The sequence below is a fragment of the Gallinula chloropus genome (assembly GCF_964237585.1).
Source record: "Gallinula chloropus genome assembly, chromosome: 12".
NCBI classification, from domain to species: domain Eukaryota; kingdom Metazoa; phylum Chordata; class Aves; order Gruiformes; family Rallidae; genus Gallinula; species Gallinula chloropus.
In genome coordinates, this window is record NC_140097.1 from 342,526 (window position 1) to 356,349 (window position 13,824).

General features: G+C 49.8%; 1 long non-coding RNA gene across 1 annotated transcript in view; it reads left to right on the plus strand.

Moving 5' to 3' along the window:
- The window catches only part of LOC311196202, a 30,186-nt gene extending 23,019 nt beyond the window's left edge, over positions 1–7,167 (plus strand). Inside the window, exons 5-6 of the long non-coding RNA XR_014617566.1 lie at positions 189–246; positions 6,795–7,167. This is a non-coding gene — a long non-coding RNA (uncharacterized lncRNA). The remainder of the gene's footprint in view (positions 1–188; positions 247–6,794) is intronic.
- Positions 7,168–13,824: the final 6,657 nt, after the last annotated feature.

Genomic DNA, 13,824 nt, shown 5'->3' on the forward strand with positions numbered 1-13,824 from the left:
GTTCTCCTTCCTTCCCCATCCCTCAAAACGTGTCAGCTCTGTTACATGCTGCCTCAGTTCTGCTTGTGAGGAAGTGGTTTGGGACATTTGCAGGACGTCTTTGCCTTGTGAAATGGTCACTCACATATTCCCAGTCCCTATTTAGTTGGTGTCAATATCTATGGGAGTCTTGTCTTTTCTTTCCTCAGCCACTCAATCTGGAGATGGGCCCGGACAAGAGGCAACAAAAGGACTTTTTTAAAATTGGTGAGTAGCCCTTGAGATTTTGCTATGCCAGCATCAGAAGTTAGCAGTACTGGTGGGTTTATTTGCAAGAGCTACAATATTTACTTGATGAGGGTCAGACAGGGCTGTATTTTTGATCACTGAATGACTGATTTTACTTTGTGTGTAGGAACTTGAATGTAGGTCCTGATGGCTCAGAGGAGGAAGAGCACTTGGAAAATCAAAGTGCATTGGGTTCATCACAGTGTTACCTTACACCATTATCCAGAGAGTGAGGTGAGCCTTTCAGGAAACTATTTGTAAGCTACTGGCCTGACAAAGTTGAGCAGCACTTCACTAGCATTAAGAGGGTAAGATTGCAGACAGTAACAGAAAGATTCCTTTGTCTCCTCCTCTCCCTCATTCCTATTGATCTGGAAAAGACTGTGATAATGCAGAAATGAACTGTCCTCCTTATTCTGTGGAGCCAGTAGTGATTTGAGCCCAACAGTCCATTGGTTTATTGTTGTGATGCTACTGGAGCCAGAGAAACACACCAGCTAAGAGAGTAGCCCAGTACCTTATTGCTCTGTCAACATCCTCTAATGGAAAGGACATAGAATAACTTTCTTGGAAAATTCCACAAGTTTTCTTAAGGATTTAGCAGGTTTTCTGTCTTCTCTGCTTCTTTAGTGAATGGCAAGTGGATGCTACTTTGCACATCCATGAGTCAGAGGCATCAGTGTTTGTGAAAGGTTCAAGCTTTCCTTCAGCTCAACATCACGTTTTAATGCAGCATCTCCATCTGCTCAAGAGCAATGATATAAGGCTGACTTGCTTGGAAATGCCACATGGAAAAGTGTATTTTTATTACTGTTTGCATTAATTACTTTTATTTTACTATTTTCCCTGGCTGGATTGGAACAGAGACAGAACACTGCAAATGAAAGTACATTATATTTCATCACATTATTGCATTACACCATTATCTAGAGACTAAAGTGCACCCTTCAAGTTATAACAAGCTGTAATTTCATTGAAGGTTCCCTAGGATTTCTGGACCACAAGAGCAAAGGGGCAGCACTTCACTCACAGGAAACAAAATCAAATTGCAACCCCTTTAATACCCAACTGGAGATATGCTACTGCTCTGATGGACCCCAGGTTGGATTAAGTGTTTCTGAGATGCTGAAACTGGATGGACTGTACCTTTGAAGGATATTTAAAGCCATAGTAACAATTCAAGGCCCTGCACATGGGTCAGGGCAATTGTTCTTTTGAGAAAAACGAGTTTCCCATTTTACCCCTCTTCAGTTCCTTCCAGTGGTAATTGTTTTCTTAGGGCACTTTCTGTTTTAACTTCCATTTCTGTTATGCTGCAGGCTTTCCTTCTGTTGTAAAGCAACATGATTCTGCTGGGCTTTTGTTTAGCAGATGCCTTGCAGACATCTTTTTAGTGACACTAACTGGCACTTTGTTTATCAAGTGGGTGTCACACACCTCCTAGATGTTAGCCACTGCTGAGCACAAGAGGGGAAATAAGATGTCAGACTTTAAACTAGTATTTTCCAGTAGAGATACCCCTTTGATCTTTAATCACCTGACCACACATACAGAACATTTTAAAGAAGTCTAAGTAATTTTTCATTCCTTCAGCTTCCTGAAACTTGTGTAGCCCTTTCTAAGTGAGCAGCCTGTGTGCTGTGGTTTCTGTCCCACCAAAACTACCAGCCACCATGGAGAGAGTCCCCAGATTTCCCAGGCAGAGACTGAGCCAGGCGAAAACCAGCATTAACAACTACCTCCTCTGCATCAGCCTGGTACGTAACGGAGCAGGCAGGGTGCAGAGCACTTCTTGGGAGGTCCTAGAATCTTGTGGAGCAAATTCTTAGTTACATCCATCAGTAGCTTTCCATCTCTCTCAAGTTACTTCTGTTGAAGTAGTGAATGAAAGGCTCACTCGACTGATGTTCAGTACTGCCCTAAACACTGCTCTCAGATGACTCTGTCTCTACCTGAATTAGTATTTGGGTCTTGCTGTGCCACAGCTTCCAGTGGAGAAGCCTCAGAGAACTTTATCTCCTTTATTATCCATCCTGTCCAGATCTACCCCGTTAACAGGTATGACTTTGCCACGAACACGCTGACATTAGGTGTGTGTTTGTAAAAATCCTTAGCGACCTCCTGAGCCCATCCTGCTCTCTGGACTCCCAGCTTCATGGCCTGTTTTCAGTTAAGCTCTGCAGGCTGACTTTCTCCCATTCCCCTTTTTTTAATGGTGAGCTTTGCAGCTCAGCAGTTTTTAATCCTGCTGTGATAGCAAACGCAACGTTGTTACCACTGCTGACACCTTTGTGCCCACAAAGGCTAAAGCAGCTGCCAAAGCAGCTGCCATTGTGTTTGCAAGCAGGGCTCAATGTTCTGCTTTAGTTCTGCTTTTTCACAGAATGGCTACAGTTTCTTCCTGCTCTTGGGAGACTGCTGGTTTGGCTAGAATTTGGCTGTCAGAGAGCAATAACCTGAGCAGCTTTAGACCTGTTCTCCTGGCTTGCAGTGTGCTTTACCTCATTGCATGTTCCAAACCTACATGCCCAGTTTTGTGCTTTCATATTCGAGTTACTCGAACGACTCTTTATGTTTGCAATAGCATCACAGGCTGGTTTGGGTTGGAAGGGACCTGCAAAGATGATCTAGTTCCACCCCCTCAGCTATGGGGGTGTATCTTTCACTGGATCAGGTTGCTCAAAGCCCCATCCCACCTGAGTGTGGAGCCCACAGTGATGGGGCACCCACAGCTTCTCTGGGCAGCCTGTGCCAGTGCCTCACCAGCTGCACAGGGAAGAAGTTCGTCCTCACGTCCAATCTGAATCTACCCTCTTTGCAGTTCAGAACTCTTGCCTGCTGTCCTGTCACTACAGGCACCAGCAGAAAGTCCCTCCCTGTCTTTCTTGTAAGACCCCTTTGCATATATATGTATTGCAAGGATGCAGCAAGTGAAGAGTGGAGTAGAGAGGGAGAATTCCCCTCCCACATCCTGCTGGTCATGCTGGTTTTGACACAGCCCAGGAAGCAGTTGGCAACTATGCACGAACCTACGTTTACTAGATGCATAAGGTTTGTGCCCATGTAACTGTCCATGCCCATCACCATGAGTCCCCAGAGCACAGACACTGGCCTCTGACCAGTTAGGTGTATGACAGCAGGAAAGAAAAATCTAAGGATTGCTGAATCCAGGAGGAAATGTCCCAGTGAAATAACAGCAGGTAGGTTGGAGAGAAAGATCATAGTAGCAAATTTTCAGGGACTCTTTCTCACCTGTAAGCAATAGAGACTTTGGGGTTTTTTCTCATATGAAAGGCAGGAATTCAGGCTCTAAGTGCTTCCTCTTGCCATTTGGACAAGGCACCAAGTCTGCCTTGACTCACAGGAAGCATCAGATGTTCAGTCATCCAGCATCTGTTTTCCTGGACATCTCCAGTCCAAGTACCACTGTTTTCCAAGCTCAGCCTAGCGATCTGCAGATAAGACCATCAGTCCAGAGTAATCTGGCTGTGAAAGAGAAGCTCAGATATTGTGGTGCTTGGGATGACTGCGCTACTTACTATGGCAGAGAAGTAGTGATAGAGTAGTGTGTGCTCAAACCTGTGGGAAGAAACTTCATAGCCCTGCCCCACCTGTCATCAGTCGTATCGGTTGCAGTGTTTCCCCAGGGCCATCTCATTGGTCTTTTATCATCCTCCAGCTGATGGTCCTCCTGCTTCAGGCTCTCCTTGGAGAGCCTTAACCAAGAGAGTGGACAAGACTTAGGGTCTGTGTCTTTCCAGATGGAAAGAGTGCCTCTTTCCATTTGGAGCCTCTGGCACAGTTCAGATCTTGCAGTGCATTCTCATCACCCTTATCATAAGACATTTCTTTTACCCTTATTAGAAAAAAATATATATTTTCCCAAACAGAATTTCCTGTGGTCATCTCTGTGAGCAGGGCAGCCCGCTTGTGGAGTGGGTAAAGCACGTGAGCTTTGGTACCACGTCACACCCACGGATGGGGCGAGCTAACATTTCCATAACCCTCCTGACTGGTGCCTGTAGGAGCTGCACAGGCAGAGCAGCTCTGGCCCCTGCCCCACGAGCACACGCTGCCAGAAGGAAGATGCTGGGAGCCTGGGTGCACCCACACAAGGCTTAGGCAGCTGAAGGGCAGCTGTCTTACAACTCCCATCACCCACGGGGTGTGTGAACCAGGATCTTCTCTGGGCCCTGGTCCAACTTGTCTGTCAGTCACTTGAGGCTGTGGGGACAGATGGCAGCAGACCACAGGGAGCATGCTCTGAGCTTGCCTGTACCACAGGGGATGGGGGCCAAGATGCTGGGCTCAGTCACTGCACATCTGGGAGTCAAACAGCTTGAAAACTGCCTCGTCTGACACTGAAGCCAGAAGGTTCTGTGCAAGTGGTGGCCAAACAGGCCCATGCTCAGCCCATGCTGACCTGTCTGGCATTCAAACCCCTTGCAAAATACTGGAAATTGTTTGTGACCCCCCAAAAAAATCTTTTTTTCCCCTCTCTTTGCCCAGTTTCATTCCAAGCCCTAGCCCCAGGCATCTGCTGGTACATCTCAAAGTCATAATTCCCTCGTTGTGAGACCACTGGAAAACCGAAACACACCAAGTGGCTGTTGGGAGACATCTGGAATGCAGCCACGTCTTAGAAGTTACACAAGGAATGAAACTGCCCTGTGAATATAAAGGCAATGGGATTTCAGGAGGATGGCAGGCACAAAACAGACTCATGGTTGTTGCTATAAGGGCTCCCTGAGAGCTGATACTGACTTAAAAGGTAGATTTTTTCCAGGTCAAATCAGCAAGGTTTTTTCACCGTTCTAAGCAGAACTGTCCTCCTGAGCTTGTTTCTCTCTAACAAACTCCTAGGGTGGCTGCTCGTGTCCTTTATTCACCATTTCTGGCAGTAGAGCTCTGAAATGGTATCCCAGCAGTCAGGCAGGGCTAGTTTCTATAGTGACTGAAGATTAGAGAACTAAGCTTTAATATGAATGTAACTTACCAGTTCATTGCATTGAATTCACCTGGTTATTTCATGTCTGCCTTCAGCCTGCTGCTTGGTTTCTTCCCAACAACTCCTTATTGAAAGAGCAAAAATTATACAAGAACAGGACAAAAAAACCCTAACAAACCACAACCCCCAAAACCAGCCAACAAACCGACCAACCCAATCTGGGATCTGGAGGCACAGTGGTTCATGTCTCTAAGGCTGGGGCTCTCATCTTGCTGACAAACCCCGGGTGCACAGCAAGAACTGACCACTGTAGAGTAGAAAATGTTTTGAGGAAAGCACAGAAAGGTAAATCTAACCAGTCAACAAGTTTGTTTTCTTTTCCCTGCAGCAAATAGAAATAGCAGCAGGAGACCCTTCCCAGTTTCAGCCCCAGTCAAGCTATTTTCTCTAGTGTTTTAGCCCAACTTTCATCCTCCTGAGTTCTGTTTAGAGCTGCAGTCTGTCACGGGACTTTTCCTGTGCAAATGAGCATTAAGAGTTGTGGTGAATGCCACCAGCTCAGAAAAATAACTACCTGACTTACTTTGCATTCAGCTTGCAGCGGCACAAGCAGCTGTGCTGGGCAGAGACTGGCAAGGCCCAGAACGTTCTCTGCTGCGTGAGGAACTGAACGGATTTTAAGGTGGCACATTGATCACGTGGAACTCCAGAGCTCTGCTGCAGTGAGGTCAGGTCGGTGTCTGAACCCGAAGTTTCTGTATGAACTGCAGCTCCTGGCTGCAGGTCTGGGTTGTGCACACACAAAACCACCGTGCTGTCCGGCTCCCAGAGCTCTTTTGGCTTTAGTTGTTCTGCAAAGCCAGAGAAGGTGCTGCAAAGCTATGATACAAAAGCCATTCCCTGAGTATCTCTTTGGAGATATGCAATGTTCCCCTCTTTGCAATAATGAATAGAAAGTGGGTTTGGGTTTTTTTGTTTTTTAAAAAATTAATGACACGGTACAGGATCAACTATTTAGAAATATATTGCATGAAGGCCTAATAGAAAGTATGTAAGGAAGAAATGTAATCAATAAGCCGAAATATCAATACCCAGTACCTGCAGAAAGGGGTAATTGCACTGTAATTAGTTCCTTGGCTACCTGGTTGATTGCTTCTGTGTGGATTTCCTGTGAACTTGTGACTCTGATATTCTTTATGATGTTGTAGTTATTACACTTACGTGTTCAAAGCCAAATTTAATGTCAACTGGAGATCTAACTCAACTTGTTACTTACTTGGATATTTGTTATTAATAAATGACAACTGAAAAAAATCTATATTGTAAATATTTTGGATATAAATGCCCCCATGTGTGCTCTTTGTTTCCATATTATACACTGTGAAGTTGGTCAACAAACAGCTGGTCAGGCTGACTTACTGCTTTTGGTCACTCACTTTCCGGTCTCGTGCTGGCACAAGATCCCAGTGCTGGTTACTCAGCTTTGAAGAGGAGGAGGGGTGAAAACGGCTTAAAAAGAAATCTTAGATCTCTTACTAGCTCTGCTTCCTTTTTTTAATAAACTGTTCTTGTTTCCTAGATCCTGCAAACCGAGCGATGCCCAGCTGGACCTGGAGTTTATGAAAAGGTGTTAAGTCTTACCTGATCACTGAAGCATCAGAAGAGGAAGGTGGAAAGGAGGGAGAAGCCCTTGACAGACAATACATCCATCACACTGCTCTGCAGAGCTGACTGTGTCAGTAGTGCAGGTTCGCTTTAGTAGGCAAAGATTCACCATCTCTTATTTCCTGCCTTTAGGTTTTCCTGGCGTGTCAGGATCCATGTCCTCTGTGCACACCCTGGGCTGTAACTTCAAGTGGCAGTGCTGGAGTTCAGCACACAGCTCTTGCCTCCCTGCACACCCCAGTGTGTCACAGCCAGACTCTGCTCTAGTTTCAGGACACACTAGAAGCGTGACCTGGGGGAGGGATGGGGACAGGGGTGGGCGGAAAGGCAGCCAGGGGCAGTGAGGGAGGGATGGGAATGGGAAAGATACTGGGTGGCATTCATTAATTCCTGGGTGTTATGTGGGAAAAGGCAAGCAGCAATGTGCACTGGTTTGAAATACAAGTCAAGTTGTATAAATTCCAACCCTTTTTTGTGGCTAAATACATTAATTGTATCAGACAAACAGGGATCAGGACACATTTTCCATCAGATCAGCTTCCAGAGAGGGTGCAGCCCTCTGAAAGCACAGGGCACGGTCACCCTGGGTGACACTGCATGAAGAGATGGTCAGGGCGAGTGAAGCGGCTTCGGGGTCTTCTCAGGGCCCTTCATCCCTCTCACGGTTAGATGGGCACGATGGTGGGGCACAGAAGCGCCTGAGCACGGTCAGGCGGGCTCGGGTCTGACCCGCACGGCCACAACCCCGGGCACGGCTCGCTATGGGGAGAGGCCTCGAACCAGCGAGCGGCCCAGCGCCGGAGCTCAGCCACCCGCCAGAGGCCCAGCGGGCCGAAGACACGGGGCTCGGCGCGGCAGCGCGGCCCGCGGACGGGCGCGGGCGGTGAGAGCGGCATCTCCAAGGGGCGCTCGGGGGGGCGGCCGGCGGCAGCTCCGGGCGCGGGGGACGCCGCCGGGCTATACAGGCCCGTCTGCCGGCGGAGCCGTCTCGGGGCCGGGGCGCGACGGGCTGAGCCCGCAGCCCGCACGTGACCGCCGGGCCGCCCCCTGGCGGCGGGGCGGTGTCGGGAGTGGGCGCGGCCTCCCGCCGCCGGCCGACGTCGCCGTGCGCGCGCCGCCCCTCGAGGCTGCGCGCTGACGTCGCGCGCTGCCGGGGCGAGCGGAGTGGCGGGGCGCGCGGGGATGGAGCAGCTGCCGGCGACGCGCTCGGGCCCCGGGCTCGGCCGGTGAGTGACCCGCGGGCCGCCCGTCCGCCGCGACCGGCTCCCTGGGGCTGGCGGCGCCGCTTCCCGCCGCCCGAGGCCGAGGGCGCCCACGCGGCCCGGGCGCGGCGGCCTCCCCGCCTCCAGACCGGGTGCTCGGCCGCGTTCTCTGCGGCCGGTCCGGAGCTCCCGCTCCGCCAGCCCCTCCTCGCACGCCTCGGGCGTGGGGCCGCGGCCCGGCCGCTGCCGCCTCGGGGTCTCCCGTCCCGGTCCCCCCGCTCCGGCCCGTCGGGGCTCGCGGGCCTCCTTGCCGGGCCTGGGGCGCAGGTGCACCCCGGCGGGGGCGGCGGGCGGCCCGGCGGGCGGGAGCGCCGCCTTCTCGGCCGCGCCGGGGCTGGCGGCCCCCGCCGCCGAGGCGGGGGAAGGCGCGGGGCCCTCGCCGCCGCCCGGCCCTTCCCCGGAGGCCGCGGGGCCCGGTGCGTGCGCGCAGCGGTGCCTGCCGGGCGCCGCTGGTGCGGGGGTTCTTTGTGCGGGGCCCGGCCGCGCCTGCGGCAGCCGAAGTTCGGGTGTTTTCCTCAGCCGCTCCCCCCTGTTCGCCGTGAGCTCGGGCACCGGCTCTCGCATCGCGCGGAGCTGCGAGCAGCCCGGATTTTGCCACTCTCAGGCCAGGTCTCCAGGCCTGTGTGGGGACAGGCTGGAGGTGCGGAGCTGCGGTTGCTGAGCAGAGTCCCGAGCTCAGAACTGAAACTGCTCGCGTCTTGGCTGCTGTGTGCAGCTGCTGCCGCTGCTGCCACCAACACCTGCTGCATGTTGGCAACAGATACTGCGGCCAGCAAGGTGTGAGCAGTGGCTTGAGGTATTGCTTCCACTGCGAGATCCGATCAGTGAGGAAACTCAGGGAGAGCTGGTGGGCAGAGGGTGTACAGGTGTGAACGGGAGGCGCAGAGCTCTGAGCAGGAGTAGTGCAGCCACCACTGCATCAGAAACAGCATCTGTTAGCCTCAGACCTGAAAACCAGACACTTAGCGAGTGGGGAGCCGCTAGTAACACGTGCCTGGGCTACAAGCGTGGCTGTGGAAGTCGTTATGCTCGAGCACCCTGCTGCAAGGTTGTCCTGTCTCTGGGGAGCATGTGGCGCAGGCCTTGTGCTTGCTGCTGGTCCTGTTTCAAGCAGCATTAATGTGTTGTGGATGGCTTCATGTTTACTCACGAGGATGATGCCAGGTGTGCTAACTGGGAGGACTGTCCCCCTCCTGCTGCTGGGGGAGTCTGTCCCCTCTCTTGTCTGGGAGGCAGTGGGGCAGCCCAGCTTGTGGGGCTCAGCAACCCCCATAGCCTCTCAGGGCTCCTGAGCTGATGGGACACGTTTATTGGAGTTTTGTATTCACTATGCCTGCCTGCCTGCCTGATACACCCACTCAACCAGCCTGGAAGCCATTCAAAATATGGAAGTAAATCAAAGACGGAAGAAAACTTACCTTGTGTTGAATTGGCATTAGAAGTAAATTGGGGCTTTTATACCATCATGCCATTTGGGGGGGGGAAGCTTTTTGCCATTAAAACGTTTGGGGCTTCCTCTTACCTTGTACCACGTTTTGCTTGGTTTTGTGTTTTAAGCTGGTCCTTGGCATGGTTTGGGTGCTCTCATGTCTTATTAATCACAGCTGAAGATCCAGTAATTAAAAACTGCATCTAATTCAGATACAAAATAGAAGTAATTGAAAGATGATGGCTTTTGTGTTTTCTTTGTGTGTTCAAAAAGATGCGTTCTCCAGCACATCAGCTCCTGTTCTGGTTCCATAAATGGTCCAGTGCCTGTCTGTAAACTGGTGGCATTTGCTTTGAGTTGGGCTGCTGTGGCTTGCAGTGGGATTAAGCAAAGCTTGAGTTAGTTTCTCATCAGGTCTTTCAGAGAATTGTTGTTGAACCATCCAGAAGTAATTGCCATGATGAAAACTTGGGCTGGGTTTTAGGAATTTGGGCTTGAGAGTTCTGGGGGAGGAGTCTTCTCTCCCCACTTGCTTCTCCAGTGTGTTTCCCTGATGTGGTGCATTTGTTGCTGCTGGTTCCACAGCTGTCCTCTTCTAATGAAAGCTGGGCTTTGGGAACTGGGTTTAAGCTCTTGCTCAGGTGAGCTGGCTGAGTGCTTTCCCCTTGATGGACCTGAAATCTCCTCACCCCCGAAACACAGCTAGTCCCTGTCCATTACGTCTGCCCTCTCAGGCAGGGTGAAGGCGACAGCTGCAGCAGGTGTGGGTGCCACGGGATGAAGTGGTGCTTGGGGAAAAGAACATTCCCTCTGGATGAGGGGATGAGTTTCTTTACAACTAACAGGTTCTGTGTGAACTCTAGGGCGAGAGAGAGGTAGTATTTCAGCATGAACAGTGAGACCTGTTAAAGTGGTGCTAGGTGGCCCTGCTGAGTGGGGTCAGAGCAGATGCCCCACAGAGGTGCCAGCCCAGCGGGTCTGTGGTCCTGTGGACTCAGCACAGCGTTTGGTAGTGGACAGGCTGGCATCCTTGGGAAAAGTGGAGGTGCGTGGATGAAATGCAGTGTGAAGGTGGTGGGATAGATGTGATTTGTCAGCACTGCTAGAGAGAGAGTAGTCTGCTATGATTTAAATACTTAAAATTCTTAAAACCCTTGAACTGTTGGATGCTGTCACAGCACAGTGACTCTGGTCTGTAAGCTGACTGTAAGCCCCAAATGCCTAAAATTATTCCTCTGGCCAAGCATGTTAAAATCTTCACAGAAAGGAAGGGAAAGAAGATGGAAACAAGTGGTTGTATGGAGCTAAATGTCTTTTTTCCTTCTCCCAAGTGAAATCTCTTCATGCTTTTAGAAGCGTTTTATAATAATGCAGAACAAGCTGACCTTTTATTTGTAATGAATCCTCCTCCTGTTGTACCAGAAGTACAAAAATGTGTATCATGGTAACGCTGAACAGCTTTGATTTGGAACCTAGCTCTGCCATACTGTGTGAAACACAAACACAGAACAGAAAGTCTCAGCACCAAAGTCACTGACTTGAACCCAGATTGGATAAGTTCAGATGTACACCAACACCCCTGAATGTTCCTGCAGGAGCTTCCCAGTGCATACCTGACATCCATACTGTGCTGGGCCTCCTCACTCTCCAAGCTGTCCTTCATTTTGGACAGCAGTTTAGTTCTTCAGTCTGACTCTGGTTACACAAGCAGCCCAGTGTGAAAACACAGAGTGCACATCGAAGCCCTTAATGAGCTGGGAGGTTCTGCTGGGAGGGAGGCACTCCATGGTGGGGCATTGTGTAGCTTGCTTGTTAGGATCACACATTATCTGTGTGCTCAGAGTGTTTCCCCCCTTGAAATAATTAGTTAGGTTAAAGTGTTCAGAATATGAGGTACCTTCAGAGGCTGCCTCTGATTTTAAATACACAAAGTCAGCACAAACCTGGTATTCCAAATACGAGTTAATTCTTGTCTCTGACGAGACTCAGTCTGTCCTGCTTTGTTGCCTATCAGATGTTAATGGTGTTTCTTATTGTGCTTGTTAATTTTGGCAGGTCTTTCTCCTCCACAAAGAAGCTTTGTTGCCAAGATTTACTCTGAAAATGACCTACACTACTGACTGCAGATGTCTGCAAATGTAGAAGCTGATAAATCCTGTCTCCTTCCCTCCCCTGACTTTCCTGTTTCCTGTGGAATTTATACTTCCAAGTATTTTTAAAATCTGACCTCTGCTGAAGACATTTGGATTACAACTGTGAGATACCTATGCAAAGGGACGAGCTAGCCTGGGCAATTTGGAGGTATGTGTGCCTGTTATGACATAACCCATGGGAAGCAAAGGCTGTCTGATGGTGGGGCACAGGGAACCCCGGGCATGTGTGTTCAGAGTGGTCTGCACCGTTACTGGTGGCTTTAGCTGTGGAATGTACATACACACAGTGACACTGTATGAGCACCAGAATGTCCAGCTGGCATTGCGTGGAGGGTGACCTTGTTTGAACCTGCTGTAGGAACGTTCAAAAGCTTCCTTTCAGAAGAGCTTGTGTTTGAGGCCTGAGCATTCACTGCTCACCCATTCAGTTCCTAAATGCCTCTGAGCTCTGCACAGACTTTCTTCTTCCAAGCCTTGGACAGACATTAAGTAGTCATTGAAATGCATGTGGGAGGCAGCGGTGGTTTCTCTGGCTGGATGAAGTGTTCAGACGAAGTTAGGAGATACCTGCCTTGACTCAAAAGCATCTCCAGTGGAAGCTAGAAAAGAAATAGGTCTTGCTTGCCTCTTCTGCACGGGTCTTAGCTCAGGGGTCTTTTTGCTCACAAAAGGCAGGAATCTCATAGGGCAGCCTGCAACGCACGAGACTGGCAGAGCTGGGTGGGCTTTGCTTTGTGACTGTGCAGACTTGTCCCACCCAGGTAAAGGATGGAGAACCTTAACTGATGAAGCAGCACAGAAAGTGGATGGATCTTACCGTAAGGCGTTCAGCTGTACTTCCATACTGAATCCTAGACCTGGGATGAGGAAGTCAGCTAACTTCCTCTGTACAGGCTGAGAAGGGTCTGCTGTGCACTGATAAAATCTGTTGACTCTCCTTTCGTAAGCTACTTGGACGTGGTTATCTTCTCTGTCACATGGGTGTTGCTGCTAACGCTCCAAGGCAGTGGTGGTCTTATCAATTAATTGTGGGTTACAGCGAAAGGTGGAAGAACACATCTCTCTCTGCCAGAAGAGACTTTCTTCTCTTTTAAAGCAAAACTAACATGAATTACTGAGCCTGCTACGGTGCTGTGCAGCATGTATTTATCAGACATGCATTTCTTAAGAGGTTTAATTCGTGAACTCCAGTGATTCAGGCTGAGACTATGCTGACCTACCTACCTGTCTGCCTTAATAGCCCCGTGATGCTCCTGTGACAGGACAGCAAAATGGGCTGTGTTGGCAGTGCGGTGTAAGCTGTAACTGGCAGTGAGGTACCATGGTGGAGAAGGGTGTCCTTACCTGTTGTGCAGTTGTTCCTCTTGTCATTCCCCTGCAAGTGGAGCTAGGATCACTCCTTGGTAAACATTGTTATGAGTGGGCAGAACTTGGTGCTGCAGGATTTGAACTTGTTCCTCTGCCTGACCAGGGCATTGCTGCTGGGCTGTGGTGGCATAGTAAAGCAGTGCTGGATAGCAAAGTGCATTTGTTCCCTGTGAGCTGCTTTCATGAAAACTGGAGAAGCATATTGGAGTTCAGGAGTGAAATGGTTTGCTGAGCTGCCTGCTGTGACCTTAGTGTGTGTTTTGGATACTGGGGACCTGGGTTCTATAACCCACAGAGGTGCCTTCTTTTTGGCTGTATATGAGTTCAGATCTAATTCCATTAGTTGAAATCAGTGCACACATCCCCAAAAAGCTGCTGGCCTGTGAGAATTGAACCTGTAATGATACACAGATTCTGCACGTCCCTGGCTGTATATCCTTAAGCAAGGTGCTAATCTTTCTTCCCTTACTCATAAGCTGAGTTCATCTACCTTCCCATAAAACGAGTGTTTTACGAAGCATGACTTCGGTGTTGTTTGCAGTGCAGTAACTGCAGCTTTGATACTCAGTCTCCTGTGACTGAAAGGGAACACTAATGTGTGGAGTAGCAAAGAATGGGTGTAAGGTAGAGTTTTCTTTTGATATAAAGAGGTGGTCTGAAAGGTGAAATTGTGTAGACTGGAAAATGTTGCCCTACAAGGTGCCTGAAAAGCTTAAGAGATCATTGGAGGGC